The 16,624-nt window shown below is 42.4% G+C and overlaps 1 protein-coding gene across 1 annotated transcript in view; it reads left to right on the plus strand.

The window, feature by feature from the left end:
* COL28A1 (collagen type XXVIII alpha 1 chain) overlaps window positions 1–16,624 on the plus strand; it is a 621,255-nt gene that overhangs the window by 72,752 nt on the left and 531,879 nt on the right. The gene's annotated exons all lie outside the window — the stretch shown is intronic.

A 16,624-nucleotide genomic window follows, 5' to 3' on the forward strand; every position in this document is an offset into this window, starting at 1 on the left:
GGATGCTTGTTTCCAGTCCAGGGAGGACCTGGCCTGGCAGTTCGGGCTGGACTGTTCCCATTGGGCGCAGGGTCAAGACTGATTTGCATATGGCTAGGTACACACTGGAATTGCATGGTGAGCAAAAAAACGATGGATTGAGGCCCAGATCTCTGTATTGGGGTGAATGTATGACATTGTTCTGCATTCTGTCCATCAGTTGTTCTTTTTGCATTTGTCACCCCGAGTGGGACGGGTATGCCCAGACGTGGGTCCCGTGCTCTCCATGCCACTGGAGTCAAGCTATCCTGGCTGATATGGACTGAAAGCCAAAAACCGGTCCTAGGATGCTTGTTTCCAGTCCAGGGAGGACCTGGCCTGGCAGTTCAGGCTGGACTGTTCCCAGTGGGTGCAGGGTCAAAACTGATTTGCATATGGCTGGGTCCAAACTGGAATGGCATGGTGAGCAAAAAACGATGGATTTAGGCCCAGATCTCCGTACTGGGTGCATGTATGACATTGTTATGCATTCTGTCCATCAGTTGTTCTTTGTGCAATTGTCACCCCGAGTGGAACGGGTATACCCAGACGTGGGTCCCTTGCTCTCCATGCCACTGGAGTCAGGCTATCCTGGCTGAAGAGTGCTGAAAGCCCGAAACTGGTCCTAGGATGCTTGTTTCCAGTCCAGGGAGGACGTGGCCTGACAGTTTGGGCTGGACTGTTCCCATTGGGCGCAGGGTCAAGACTGATTTGCATTTGGCTGGGTCCAAACTGGAATGGCATGGTGAGCAAAAAACAATGGATTTAGGCCCAGATCTCTGTACTGGGGTGAATGTATGACATTGTTCTTCATTCTGTCCATCAGTTGTTCTTTGTGCATTTGTCACCCCGAGTGGGACGGGAATGCCCAGACGTAGGTCCCGTGCTCTCCATGCCACTGGAGTCAAGCTACCCTGGCTGAAGAGGGCTGAAAACCCGAAACCGGTCTGAGGATGCTTGTTTCCAGCCCAGAGAGGACCAGGCCTGGCAGTTCGGGCTGGACTGTTCCCATTGGGCGCAGGGTCAAGACTGATTTGCATATGGCTGGGTCCAAACTGGAATGGCATGGTGAGCGAAAACACAATGGATTTAGGCCCAGATCTCTGTACTGGGGTGAATGTATGACATTGTTCTGTATTCTGACCATCGTTTGTTCTTTTTGCATTCGTCACCCCAAGTGGGACGGGTATGTCCAGACGTGGTTTCTGCGTTCTCCATGCCACTGGAGTCAGGCTATCCTGGCTGATGAGGGCTGAAAGCCTGAAACCGGTCCTAGGATGCTTTTTTCCAGTCCAGGGAGGCCCTGGCCTGGCAGTTCGGGCTGGACTGTTCCCATTGGGTGCAGGGTCAAGACTGATTTGCATATGGCTTGGTCCAAACTGGAATGGCATGGTGAACACAAAAACAATGGATTTAGGCCCAGACCTCTGTACTGGGGTGATTGTATGATATTGTCCTGCATTCTGTCCATCAGTTGTTCTTTTTGCATTTGTCACCCTGAGTGGGACAGGAATGCCAAGACGTCGGTCCCATGCTCTCCGTGCCTCTGGAGTCAAGCTATCCTGGCTGATGAGGACTGAAAGTCCGAAACCTGTCCTATGATGCTTCATTCCACTCCAGGGAGGACCTGGCCTGGCAGTTCGGGCTGTACTGTTCCCATTGGGCACAGGGTCAAGACTGATTTGCATATGGTTGGGTCCAAACTGGAATGGCATGGTGAGCAAAAGAACAATGGATTTAGGTCCAGAGCTCTGTACTGGGGTGAATGTATGACATTGTTCTGCATTCTGTCCATCAGTTGTTCTTTTTGGAATGCTAAAACTGCATGTCTGAAATTTCACAGCACTAAATGGCAGGCACCATGCGGTGCCTCGCAACAGGCCCCCCAAACCCAATCCCCACCAGCCTTTCCATGGTGTTTCCACCGCCATAGAAAGGCTGTCTACAGCCAACATCGTAATTTGTCGGGCAGTGCCTGCTAGGCACCATCGTCATATTACTGATGTAGACCGCTCCGCCAGGCAATCCTAAGGATTGCCTGTGGCGGTCTTGTGACGGACGGCCTTTTTGACTGCCAAAGTCGCGGTGAGATTCCCCCCGCCATCCTAATTTGGCGGGGGAAAATCGTAGTTGGAGGACAGAAGGACTTCCACCTCAGGGCTGGAGGTCCTTCCGCAATCCTAAGGAGCCCCTTTATCTTTTGAATCAGCCATTATCTCAGCAAGTCACAGCAGAGATGTCTGCAAATGGGTTACTAGATGGTGTTGGACAGTCACTATAGGAGCTTGGGTAGCATGCTGGGTCAGAGAGGGTATTGATATTAGTCTGCAATAGATCAAAGCTATCTAAGATGGGTGAATTGAATTAGCATACCTTACATGGTTTGACATTTTAGAGGACCGCGATTGGTCATGATTTGGATTGAGCTTGTGATCTGCAGAAAGAGGTTTAAGTGCTGTAGTAGACCAACATGTGTTGGGCGCCAGGCGTATTGAAGTATAAGTCAATAATGGGAGTAGGAGTATCTTATATGTTGAAATGTCCGTCAGTTAGTTGGATAGACTCCTGCAGGTACTGGCTGTGGTTATCTGAAGGAGCAGCCTGTTAGTATCTGGCTGTAGGTATTGTCTGCATATGCAGAAATCTGGCTCTATAAACTTCACCACCTCCACAGACCATTGTCCATAGGTTTTTTGGCATCAGTATTTTAATTATGGATCAGCACACAGTATCTTTTAGTAGCAGGCAGCTGGACACAACACACTGACATGGCGGACTGCTCTGATGTGCGTTCTAATGTGCCTCTATGTAGTTCTCCTGTGTGGGAGTCATCATACAATATGTGGTATCTAGCATTATCAGGTAGTACCAAGTAGACGGGCTGTCTTGCAGCAAGCGGTCAATGCAGCAGATAGGCAATGGCGATGTATAGTGATCAAATTACCAATCACAGTTAAGGACTGTCTGAAAAGACTGCTGCTTCAGGGAGCTGCCATAATGATCATAGGCACGGACTGGAAGGCGACTTAGCTAGATGAGCTGGACATATCCATCACTCAGCTACGAGACGTAGGTGATTTGGGTGTATCAACTCCCACTGCTGGTCCCAGGTAGAGAGAGGATCTCTATTATGTGCATCGCCGGAGGGCTGAGGAAATCTTATGGTGGCTACTAGAAGTCACTGGAATCTGCCATTTTGTCGTTAGGCAGGGAGAGCGTTGCAGTGGGTATCATCTGTATTCGGGCGAATGTTGTTGAGTTAAAATGTAAGATGTGATTCCTGTCCTTATCTGAAGCACCCAATAGTAAGGGGAGAGGAGCAGCATCAGCGCAAAGTCATATTGCACGTCAGCTCTCTCTCCATTGCATCGGAGCAGCAGGGCTATGCGTAAATCTTGTCTGGGCTCGTCACTGTCCCATTTCCAAATTGGCTTTAATTTTAAATCCTTGCTTACATTATTTTCTTTGGGAGTATGCTAAAGTACCATTTGTTGGCCATGTGTACTTCTGAACTTACTCCAGCTGTAAGCTGCAATACATTTACAACTGTTTTGTGTCTTTTTTTGGCTGGTGTAATTATAGTGCAGTTTGTGAATAGCAATGGGCCTACTCTTTTGTGGGTGGACACCTGTCCTTCACTAAAACCCTATGTAACCCTGCCTTAACTCCTCCTCATCCTTCCTTAACCCCTCTCCTTTAGTATTAAGTGTTCCCCATTTTCAGTCACTCCTCCCTATCCCTCCCACCTGAACTACTAAAATGTATATCTATGTGTTCGAGTATCTCCACGCCGAAAGATCGGCGTGATGGAGGCTTTGACCTCTGCATGTAAGTTTGTGAATAGCATTTTGTAGTATGTTAATACTACTATGTACCAGACTACAAAATGCAGTTTGTGAATAGGCCCCTTTATTTTGCACTTGAGGAGGTCCCTGTAGCATTAAATGAGAGCCCTTTAGGGAAAAGTTCTATACAAGATGGGGTCCCAGGGGAACTTTACAAATTCAACTTTGAGCTATGGACTCTCTTAATAACTATTGTCTCAAAAGCAGCTAGTGCCTTCCTTTTGCTGCCCTTTTGGTCACACTATATCAGAAAATGGTATTAGGAGTAATCCTAGCTGCTATGAACCTATTTCTCCTATAAAGTTGTATGGAGGGTCCTCCTTGAAATAATTTTGACTTTGGCGACACATAATAACAATACTGATATTCAATGTGGCTTTAGGGCAGGATTGGGGATCACTGAACAATGTTTAAGCCTTTGCTTATTAGTAAATGTACAAAGGCCTCTAAGGGCTCTCTTTATATGATCTGTGTGGACATCAGCAGTGCTATTGACCATGTTAACAGATCCAAACTTGGCTGACAGGGTGACGGATATCCCATCTGCCAAATTACAATTCTTTTTTATCCTATGGAACTTGTAATATGGCGGATGGGATATTGTGACGGAGTATCCCATCCACCAAGATCATAATCAGCCCCTGAGTCTTTTAAGCTTTCCAGAGGATTGCAGCAAGGATCTGTCCTAGTCTCTATTCTTTTGTTTTGTATGCGAATAATTTGAATGCTTATCTAGTATACAGCAGCCAAGATATTCCACAAATTGGACATAACCCTATTCCAGCTCTTCTTTATGCATGCAATACTGTATTATTGTCCTGCTCTGCTAACAGGGCAAACAAACATTTGATTTATTCATAAAGTTTATGGACAACCTTGATTTGGATACCAGTTATTCCAAAACCCATGTGATGATTTGTGACTCAAAGTCTACTAAGACTAGGACCAATGATAATTAAAATTAAAAAGATTGAACACATTTATGCTTTTCCTTACCTTGGTGTGATTTTCTTATTCCTCTGGTCTTTGGTCTTCCTTAATTTCATCCAGTAGAAAATTATTTTTACCGTCTGAAGGGACTGTTTTTAATTTTTGCCAATAAATTCGGTAACATTAAACACATGATTGAAATCTACAAAAGCAAATATGTACCTATTGTTTTTTATGGCTCAAGTATCTGGGGGCATTGTGATATCGACACATTATATTGTCTTCCCAGCCCCCATTTTTTCTGCCATGAAGAACTGGGCCCGAATTATATGAAGGACTTCTTATATGGGTATGGCTGTCTATCTGGCCCAATCCTGCTACCCTGCTTCATAATTATTGACTGCCTCAAAATGTATGATCATTCGAAGATTCCCTGGAGTAATGATGTGAAATATATTTACAGGCCCTAGCAGCATCCTTAAAGGGATAGTTTGGGGCACAAGAATGCCCTTTGCAGGTGTTTCCAGAAGGAATCTGTCGTGCTCCAAAAGCCTACTGTCAGTATTATGCAATGGTGAAGAATCCCTGTGTGGTGGAATGTTATTTATCGCTAGTTACTAATTTAAGGTAGAGATAGCTATCAATAATAGGTTGGGCGTTATCCACCATCAACGTCCTTTCCCTCTAGGCTGGGTACGTTCTCATTTAATATGTTGTTGTCCTTGTGAGGAGCACTCTACCCAAATACGTTTACTTCCTGTTGTGTTTTTTTTTAAATAAATGGATGCATCCGCGTTACCTTGTACCTTTGTTCAAGGATGTTGGTTTTATTGGAGGTAGGGCAGCAGTGACGTTTATACAGCTGTTATTGAGCTTTCTGCTTTGTGCACTGCTATTGGTTGTTTTCAAAAGTCTTCAACTAAACTACGTGAGTCCATGTTATTTTACCCTAGTATGAGTTTGCTATCCTTCTTTTATGAATGTAACTTTTATGATTTATTTTACAAACGATCAAAGCATATTAATATAATAATCGGTTGAGCAGAAAGACCTGCCGTAATACAGAACTCCTAAACTGAACTTCGGTCTGTGACTCTTTTTTACCATAATAAGAATATGTCTTGCACTGACTGCCTCTTTACTATAAAGGTGTTAAAGACTTCTATACAGGGAAGTTATGTACGCTCTAAAAATAACATTTTAGTCCATTGCATAACCTGGATTGTATTTTAACTTCTTTTATTTAGCATAAGTACTTTGTCTATTGAATTTTAATGCCAGCATGAATTTGTTTTACTGATTGCTGCAACGGTTTTAAGTAACTACGCACTTATTAAAGTATTCATTTACTCTTTCATTCATTGGTTGAGCAGTCCAAGTGCATTCTGTACAACGCAAACAGTATTGATGGCTCTGAAAATTCCTAATTTTCCTTATGACTGCCTCACTCCTGAGTTTTTTTCAAACTAACTCTCTGGTCCCACTCCCTACGAGGAATGGTTATCAATTTTGCTACAACTGTACAATTTAAGGGGAGAGGGGTTGGCCTAACGGCTAAGGCGCTCGACCTCGGACCTGGGGAACTTGGTTCGAGTCTCGGTAACGACGCCAAAAACCCCCTGTGATTCTGGGCTAATCACTTAATCTCCCCGTGCCTAAAATGAAAGTGTGTCCTCATGTAACGTAACTGGTGCTATGTAAAGCGCTCTGATAACTGATTCGGTTCTAGTTCGCGCTATATAAAAATAAAATAAAAATAATGCTCAATCATACAGACTTGCATTATTTCCTCAGACTCAAATCACAGAAATATTCAGGCAGTGCAAAATTCGTAAACTAATGAGAGCCAATGCCCAAAGCGCTGTTTCGAAGCTCGGTCGGCGTTATTAAATGTCAGTGTGCCGAATACCATAACTGTATAGTCTGGAATTCACCCCAGGTCTCTATAATACAGTGCGACACTGACCGTCCATTTATTTCACTCTTGCTTTCCTTCTTGAGTCGGCAATCTTTCTCTCCTTCCTTATTTTCTGTATGTGTGTTCTTCCCTCTCTTGCTCTCGGGAAATATTTGATCAGAGGAAATAAGTGCGGGCCCCCAAAAATGTGTGTTATCGGCACAGACAAGCAACCACCGGCTCAAATTAAAGTATTGAGGTATTACACTGAACTAAAATGTAGGAACTCCAGGAGGATGTGAAGTGTTTTTGGAATATAGATCTTTTGTAACATTTTTGTCTAGTTTTATGTGAAATGCAGGCAAACGGGTTTGCACTTTAGAGTATCTTGCAGAAGAACATCCTATAAGAGATAACTGTATTACTAGACACAAATCCTATTGTCCCAGTAGCCTTGGCACAACAACAGAATGCCCTTATTTTGCAGTTTTTCTGCCTGCAAAGAAAACAAAGGATCACTGTCCAGCATCTTGTTGTTGACATGTTAGCAGTTCATAAATAACTTCCCTTTAAAGATGGAAAGACATTTAATAGTGTTGCTGGTATTTCAGCTTAGAAACTGCCTGACAACCTTCGATCTGAATGTTACTTATCTACATAATCTGAGATTAGCCTTAACAAGCTCAGTGCTGTAGTGGATAATATTTAATAATCACTCTCTTAAGAAGTTGCAAGAATTTGGCAATCAGATATAAAAGAAAATGCTCTTGTTATTGTGTGTTCAGTAAAACATCCTAAAGTTCTCTACGTAGGAGGAACCCAGAGAGAAGCCTTTATGAGAACTGGTGACTGTTACTTTCTGTTGATCGTTGACTGATCATGGTGTTTTCTATGTAGTTTAAGCCTCCTCAAGCTTCAAACCTCACAACTTCAATCAGCCAACCTTCCTCGGTTTTGCTTTGGAGCCTCGGGCACCAACTGCATGGGTGGATGTTGATTGGGAAAAACATTTCCAATTACCCCATTTCCAGAAGGCAAGAAAGGGCAACAGCCATTGGCAACCATCAGTAAATAGTGCCAAATAACAAGAAAAAGTGCAAAAAGCGACTGCCTATTTACTTGTGGGTAGTGAATAGTAAACAAACTCTAAGGCACTAAGGGCATGGGACATGAGCATTCCCTAGTATCTGCTGATGTGCATGATCGTTGGTTGACGTAAATCCTGAAATTTGTTGTTGCTCCAAATCATATCTGACGAACATATTGAAATGCCAATGGAATCACATAATTTGTGTAGATAATCCAACTTTCATGCATCGTCATCATGGGTTTTGTGACTGTGAGGGTCCCTATTTTTGTTGCTGGGTTTAGAACTCTGTGCATGTTACCCCTGCTAACCAGTAGTAAAGTGCTGTGCTTCCCTTTAAAGATGCATGAATTGGCATACTCCTAATTGGCATATTTATCCTGCCTAACAGTCCCTAGTATATGGTACAAAGTGTACCCAGGGCCTGTAATTTAAATGCCACTATTAGAGTGCAGCATCTATTATGCCATTCACTATAGTGGCAGTACAAACATGGCTTTACGCCTACCATTGTACCCTGACTGTAGCAGTGAAAAAAACTGGTCAAAATAAACCATTTTGACAGGTCAAAACCCCCCTTTTGAATATTAATGTCACCGCTATGCAAGCCTTCTAGCCCACAAGGTATAGTGCATGGTATTTAAAAGTGGGACATGTAGGCAATTAATATTACCATGTTCATAAAGTAATAAGGGTCAAAAATGTGCTCTCAATTTTGCAGTCCCAGCTGTTTTATTTAGAAAACCAGAGCGCAGAGCACAGATTAAAATACTAATACTGCTAACTCAGGAAAATAATTAATCAACTATTTTTATTAGTTATTACGAATCCAATTTGGTGGTAAAGTCGGATTTGTAATAAATATTAAGGAAAAGTAACTTGTAGAAAAATAGCCTTTACCCACTTAAACAGTTAAAAGGCTAATTAGCATAAACTTCTGCCAGCTGCAAGCCAGTGATAAGCCTTCAATAGGTGTGAAAAGGGTGTGAAATGCCCCACACAGCAAACAATAGGCTTACCTAGATGGGCAGAGAGGACTCCTCAGAGTTCACCAAAATATTCAGCGTCGGGGCTGTGGCCTCCTTTTAACAGGAGTGTCAACTCTTACTTGACAGGTCTGTTGAGCCGGATGTAACACAAGGGATGTACTTGAAAGGGAGGGAACAGAATGCAAAGACATTTCTTGTGTATCCACTGTATGGTTGCTTAAGGACCCTGCTTTTGTCCTACCAGCCGTCTTTTTCTGGGTTTCTTGTGGGTTTAGTACCTGCTACAATATGGATTGTAGTGTTAGATGTGGGAGGATCCTAAGATTACCATAGTACACTCCGCCCCCCACACACACCCCAGCCCTCAGAGCCTAAGTTTAGAGTAAGGAAAGACTTTTTCCCTCTTGGACATGCCCTGACACACTGAACTTTGGGCCTGTTTGAGGTAAGGCCAACATGGACTGTAGGAAATTGGGCTGTTGTTTGACTGGGGTGTGAACCCTGGTCAAGCAGCACCCATAGTCCTTGTCAGGGTGAGGCACAAGCCAACCCTAAATTAACCTGTGCTCAACCCACTGGTAGCGTGGCTCAGAGCATTCAGACTTAACCTAGAGGAAAGGTGTAAAGTATTTGTGGTAAAAAAAGTTTGACAGTTTGTTCCTATTAAGAAATTGTTCTACTATTATGTATAAATATGTCTGTGGTAAACATTGCTATACAAGCAGTTTTTAAACCTAAAATTGTTTTAGTGAATGTGTTATAATTTTTTTTTGTATTAATTGAATATATATCTTGCATTGTTTTTTTATGTAACAGTATTGTGGTACTATGATCTTTTTAACAAAAATTTTATTAATAAATATATGACTAATTTTTTAAAAGTCTTTGATTCATATATGGTCCCCCAAGACACCGAAGGGTTTGATATTTCACGTTGTAAATTTGGTAACCTAGACAATATTGCATAATCTCTTTCACGTTAGGTAGTCACCCCGACGGGGTTAGGCACACCACACATAAGGTATAAAATCAGGAAAAGGTACTCTGTTTTTGTACAATTGTCGACCCAATCCTTTTCCTGACAGAAAGGGTAGCTCCCTACTCATAACTTTTCTGTAAAGTATTTGTGTAACATTTCAAACAGCAGTAAAGTGAAAACACCACGCAAAAAGGAGCCCACACAAGATTAGAACAGTAGAGGAATTTTAAATAAATAAAACAAGACTAAAACAACAAAAGTCTAATGAGTATAACGGGAGATATGCAAGTTTAAACATTTCACTGAAAATAGCTCCAAAAAGCACAAAGTGCCAACAGTGGATATCTGGTTGCGCCGGACTGGGATACATCACAAGTGCAGGCCGACCACAATGGATTGTGGGCCAGCTACAGAGACCCAGTTAGGCCATCTAAACAAAGTACCTTAAATCCTGGTTTGCAGAGCGTTGCGGAGATCCGCGTCGATGACTCATCGAACAGCCGATGCCATGCATTGGTTGCAAGATGCAGCGAGGCTGCGCTGCGAGGTCCTGCATAATCATTTAGTATCATGTTGAGAAGGGCTTGCAATGTGAAGTTCGGTGTCGAGTTTTCATGGCGCAGTTGGTGCGAAGGATCTGTGAGGCTGTGATATGGAGTCCGGCATCGTCATTGAGGCTGCCATCGATGAGGGATGCAAGGTCCTGCACCGGGGATGTGCTGTCCAGCGGCAGTTCCGATGAGGCGGTGGACTGCGATGCAATGCGGGTCTTTGTGACGGAGAAGAGCCATGCACCAGTGACGATGTGTCTGCGATACGTCACTTCTGCCCAGGGTTGTGCTGTGCAAAAGGTGAGATGTATCAGTTCCGCTGGTGCCACAGGACTGGGATGGCACCACTTGACAGAGTAGACTCAGAGATGGCAGCTTCCAGGTGCTGTGGTTGAGGTTGTTGCAGCCTTTTGTCCCTGGGGCTCAAATCAGGAAGCCTGCCAACTAGTCCCTAGAGTCACTTTGGATCCTGGGTTCAACAGATGGAGGTCCAGGCCTTCACACCTAAGCAAGAGCACAGCAGGTCAGCACAGCAGGGCAGCAGAGTGGCAGTCCTATCAGCAGCACAGCAGCCCTTCTTCCTTTCAGAGTAACTCCAGGTCTAGAAGACTCATGAAGAGTTGACATCTGAGGTGTAATATTTATACCCAGTTCTGCCTTTGAAGTGGGAGAGGCTACTAGAGACTTGCCTTTAAAATGCACAGGTGCCCTGCCTTCCTTGCCCTGGCACCGGATTAACTACAGGGGGTACGCAGTCCTTTGTGTTGAGGCAGGACACAGCCTATTCAAATGTACGTGGGGCTTTGCCAAGCTCCTCCCTCTCATCCTGCCAGTGAAGGCCCATCCAGGCACACCAAAGCTCAGTATTGTGTGTGGCTGTCTAGGAGGAATACACAAAGCTCAACTGTCACCTACACTCCGCCATGTGACCACAGGCTGCAGGCACCAAATGGCTAAGGCAGGAAAAAGCCAACTTTCTAAAAGTTGAGAACCAAAAGGGGATAGGTCCATAAACACGTAGTGGGGGCTAGACCTTATATTTAAATTGCAAAAACACACAGTGCCCACACCACAATTACTCATTCAATATTCAAGAAGGGTAAGAAACCAGTTTATTGTAACCACCCTTAGACAGCATTACTCAGTGTCTATCATTTTATGCTTTTTTTCAAATTTTCAAAAAATCATAACAGAATAAAGGACTACGTATTGGAATATTTACAAGACTAAATACACTTTGTACATACATTAAAAAACAAACATTATTTACACACTAAAAAACGTTTCTGCATCAAACATTACAAAAAATTATAATAGTTACATCACAACCAACAAATATTACAATAAAAAACATGAAGAAAAATGATTTCCAAGGGGGTATAAGCAACTTAATAGCTTGTAAACGCTTAAATACTGTTTATTCTTTGTATCAAAATTGTTTTAAAGAGGGGCGTGATGGTTAATCTTCTTGTGGTCCAACTCGCTAGTTATTGTGGTGGCCAGACAGAGATGTCTTATTTTTTGTGAACTGCCGGAGAACGGCAAATTTTGCTTGTACGACGTCACCATCAAGGTGTAATTCTTACTGAAGTATCTTGTTCTTAAAGATTTAAAGGGAGAAACCGCAGTCACCGTCCTGCTCCTCTGCCACAGCACGCCCGTGCTCGAGTCTGCTTTATTTCAAATGAAAGAAAGCAGACTCGAGCTCCATCACGCCCCTCTTTAAAAAAAAATTATACAAAGAATAAACAGCCCTGATGATAGACCAGTGACTTTTTGCCTGGTTCTTGAAACGCGTCGGCAGTCTTTCTTGGGTGGAATAAATTGTCAACTTCACGACACTAGGACCGGCTGGTCGAGTATTTAAGCGTTTACAAGCTATTAAGTTGCTTATACCCCCTTGGAAATCATTTTTCTTCATGTTTTTTATTGTAATATTTGTTGGTTGTGATGTAACTATTATAATTTTTTGTAATATTTGATTTAGTGTGTAAATAATGTTTGTTTTTTGATGTATGTACAAAGTGTATTTAGTCTTGTAAATATTCCAATACGTAGTCCTTTATTCTGTTATGATTTTTTGAAAAGCATAAAATGATAGACACTGAGTAATGCTGTCTAAGGGTGGTTACAATAAACTGGTTTCTTACCCTTCTTGAATATTGAATGAGTAATTGTGGTGTGGGCACTGTGTGTTTTTGCAACTTTCTAAAAGTGACTTCTTCAAAATTGTAATTGAAAATCCTACTTCACCTAGGATTTTTCATTATAATTCCAAAGACACCAAAGATGAATGAATTGCCTGTTCCCATTTGGAAGTCACAGCTTATCAAATGTAATAAGTTAACTCTAACGTTATACTATGGCAGAGGTAGGCCTTCCAGTATTGAAAAACGAATGTAAGAGTTTTTCTCTACCAGGACATGTAAAACTGAAAAGTACATGTACTACTTTTGAAATACACTGCACCTTGCCCTCTGGTCTGCCCAGGACCCACTTTAGGGTGACTTATAGCTGTTAAAGAGGAGGTGTGGGCCTGGCAAACATTTTATTTTGCCAGGTCAAAATGGCAGTTTAATACTGCACACACAGGCCTGAGATATGTTTAAAGGGTAAAGCACCTTCACCCCGCATCCGTGACCCCGCATGCTGTCACAACGCGGTCGTTATAACGACCGTGTTGTGACAACGCATACGATTACTCCGCAAGTCGTTACAACGACTTGCAGAGGGGAGGAGAAGGTGTTGGATTTAAAATCCAATACCTTCCCTAAAGTCGGCACAGACTGGAGTTGAAATAGTAAATTTTACTATTCCAACATCCAGTGCCCCCCCTCTGCAAGTCGTCGTAACGACTTGCGGAGTAATGATATGCTTTGTCACAACGCGGTCGTTGTTACGACCGCATTGTGACAGCATGCGGGATAATGGTATGCGGAGTGAAGAGTCATATTCTGTTTAATGTGTTACTTACATGGGTGGCACAATCAATGCGTTTAATTTACCGGCCCTGGGCACAGGTAGTGTCATTTTACTAGGGACTTACTAGTAAATTAAGTATGCCAATTGGGTGTAAGCCAATGATCCCATGTTTTAAGGAGCGAGCACAAACACTTTAGCACTGGTTAGCAGTGGTAAAGTGTGCTGCATCTTAAAGTAGCAACAATGAAGTCAGCAAAACAGTAGATCTGAAGGCAAAAAGTTAGGAAATAAACCACACCCAGGATGCCAGGTCTAACACAGGTTCCCCCAGCTGAAAGTGGGGAGAACTTTCAACCCCTATGGAGCTCTCTTCACTGGATTGACCATCAACGTTGGCATGGTCTGTTCCAGAATGGTGTTCCACTGTAAAGTCCATTCCCTGCAGGGAGATGGACCACCTTAACAGTCTGGGATTCTCTGAAGACATCTGAAGGGTCTGTGGTCTGTCTGAACTCGGGAGTGAGAACCAAACAGGTATGGTCCCAACTTTTCCAGTGCCCAGATCTCTGCAAAGTCTTCCCTTTCTATTGAGGTCCACCTCTGTTCCTGGGGAAGTAACCTCCAACTGATGAAGGCTACTGGTTGATCCTGGCCCTCTTCATTTAGCTGTGAGAGAATGGCCCCTATGCAATGATCAATTCATTATTTGGAGAAATCAGGAGCCTTCAACATGGGTGCTGTGCAGATAGACTCCTTGACTGTATCAAAAGCATTCTGGCAAGCCTCCTTCCAGATAACCTGTCTAGGTTGCTTCCTTCTAATTTGGCTTGGGAGTTTTATTGTTTTGCAATCTTAGTTTATTACTGTTTAGGTGCGGCATAAATACTTTTCACATTGACCTTAAACCTGTCTGCTCTATGCCATATCTACCTGGGGTTTGAGCGCAGCTTAATTTAGTGACTTTGAGGTTTTACCCTCCAAGAGTTGGAATTATTCCTTTAAGTGGGCTGTCAACCACCCTAAATAAAAATCCATTTTATTACACTTCACAATACCTTTTGATGACATCTGGTTCTATTTATTTTTATTGAGCGGAATTATAACAAAAGCGGACATCCTGAAAAATATAACTATTTATAACTCGTAAAATCGAATACTTTTTCTTATATTAAACCAGGAAATCAACCATTTTTAAAATTTCTTCCTTTGAATGCGTAGTGCTGCCGCCTAACCAAATTGCAGATAATAAAGTGTAGTGCTATCAATCTTATACAAAGTCTAAAACAAACAGTAAATTCAGATAAAGAGACTAATTCATTGGAATAGTGGTTCATTAAGATTACTCCCCACAAATAACTGGGCAAATAACTAGCCTTAGAGTGCATATACAACCCCCAAGTCCCCAACCACACAACTATCAGCACTACTCATACCATCTTATACATGATCAGATTATTCCTTTAATCTTAATACATAGTAATTTAATTCATAACATTTAAAACTTGTATTTCTTAATAATCCATTTATTATTACCTCTTGTCCCGAGGCAATGGACCTTAAGGGGAAGCAGAAGTTTAACATCTCTCTTCAAACTAAAGTGCTGTGCATTTAACTCCCCTAAAGTGCTTTTCCCATCTATCCCCACTAAAATGTATCCACATTTTACTTATGTGCCCCGATACCCAAATTTCCATTTAGCTCTCCTTCCTCATTACCCCTACATGGGAGTAGCCATGAGATATTATCGAATAAAGTGCAGTGCTTTCAGCGATTCCACTAATATCATAATTATATTGTTTAAGTTCGATTCACTCTTGACCTACGTTATCAATATATTGCCAAACTGCTGACAATCTTTCAATAGCTATACAAAAACAATAGAGAGAGCAAGGATTATGTTCACCAGAGTGAACGGGGAGTACTCCTGTACCCCTGGATACAATAGTAGAATAAACAACACAGAGGAGTACCACCAATGAGAATTCACCAGTTGCTGTAGGGGTGAATGGTTTTCGTAAGGTGGAGAAAAACTCTTTTTATTAGAAACCCCTCACTCATCACCTAGTGATGACATGCTTCATCATCGGGGTCCACCCTAATGACCTAGCGCCATCAGGGTGTGCTTCGACACCTGATTACAGTGGAGCAGGTTTTTGAGTGGTGGTGCGTAAAAAAAAATGAAAGGTAAGTGTGTTAAAAATTGTCCTGGTTTGAACTTAAAAAATAAAGATTTTTATTGGTAAGCAACTGGACAATGTTAAAATCGTGGCGAGATAAAATAAGGGCAGTGATGAGCCCGTGTATCTCTAGGGTTTATGTGTTAGGTCTACATGTTTCAACCTTAGCGGTTATGGTCAACCAGGTTTTCGTCAGGACCTCAAAACCAAGTAGGTGGATGGTCTGCGTCCCCTAAAAGACGCACCCAATCCTACCACATGGGACCACTGGATGGCAAAAATGTGCCCGTGGTTTTAGCTCGCTCCACACTGGGTGAGCTGTAGAAAAATTGTTTAAAACACTCTCAGTGGAGTGTTCAAGGACTTCATGGGGCAGGGGAGGTTACCCTCGAAAATAAACGTATTAGTTTGATGCCGAGGGACTCAGCTTGTAACCTACTGCCTGCACCTACCCTTTTTGCATAAGCTTCCTCAAATGTTTTTATGCGTAGGACTTTTTTATGCCAGTTTAGATAATCTGGGACTTTAGTTGTCCTCCAATTCTGAAGGATCAGGGACCATGCTATTAAAGAGGATATTCCTATAAATGCTTCCTCCTCTTTGGACATTGAAGTATTTTGGGTCTGCCTTACTAAGCCAAAAAGTGCTATCTCTGCCTTTGGTTTTAATTTTCTCTGTAAGCCATTGTTGAGGGCGGAGAACACTTTCTCCCAAAACTGCGTTAAAAGTGGACAAGTAAAAAAGATATGGAGCCATCCCCCCTTTCCCAGTTGATGGCAACAAAAGCACCTATCTTCTATTTCTGTATGTATCTTATGTAAGGCTCTTGGTGTATAGTAGTCCATCCATCATGATAAAAAATTATACTCTTTTGAAATTTGCCCTCTTAATGCCTTATTGCCCTGCTTCGAAATCCTCTGCTACTCAAGCTCTGAGAAAGTGCAATGTGTTTCTTGAGAAATGTTATCTAAAAACCTTGTTATTGTACAACATTCCCTTTGGTTCCGCAAAAGCCTGTACCAGTTTCTCACCCCCTTAGCTTAGTTCTGTAGAGCGCTGTCAGTATAGGCATTGAAGTAGAACCAGATGGGAAGCAATATTTTTTCAAAAGTTGCATAATCTGGAAAAACCCTAAAAAAAAAGTGCTTCACCCCATGTTCATTGCATGAAGTAAGTTTCTACTTTGCAACACATCTTACTGTCATCAGGATAAGGCAGTCGTCTGAGTT

The sequence above is a fragment of the Lissotriton helveticus genome, chromosome 10 (assembly GCF_964261635.1).
Source record: "Lissotriton helveticus chromosome 10, aLisHel1.1, whole genome shotgun sequence".
Classification (NCBI taxonomy): domain Eukaryota; kingdom Metazoa; phylum Chordata; class Amphibia; order Caudata; family Salamandridae; genus Lissotriton; species Lissotriton helveticus.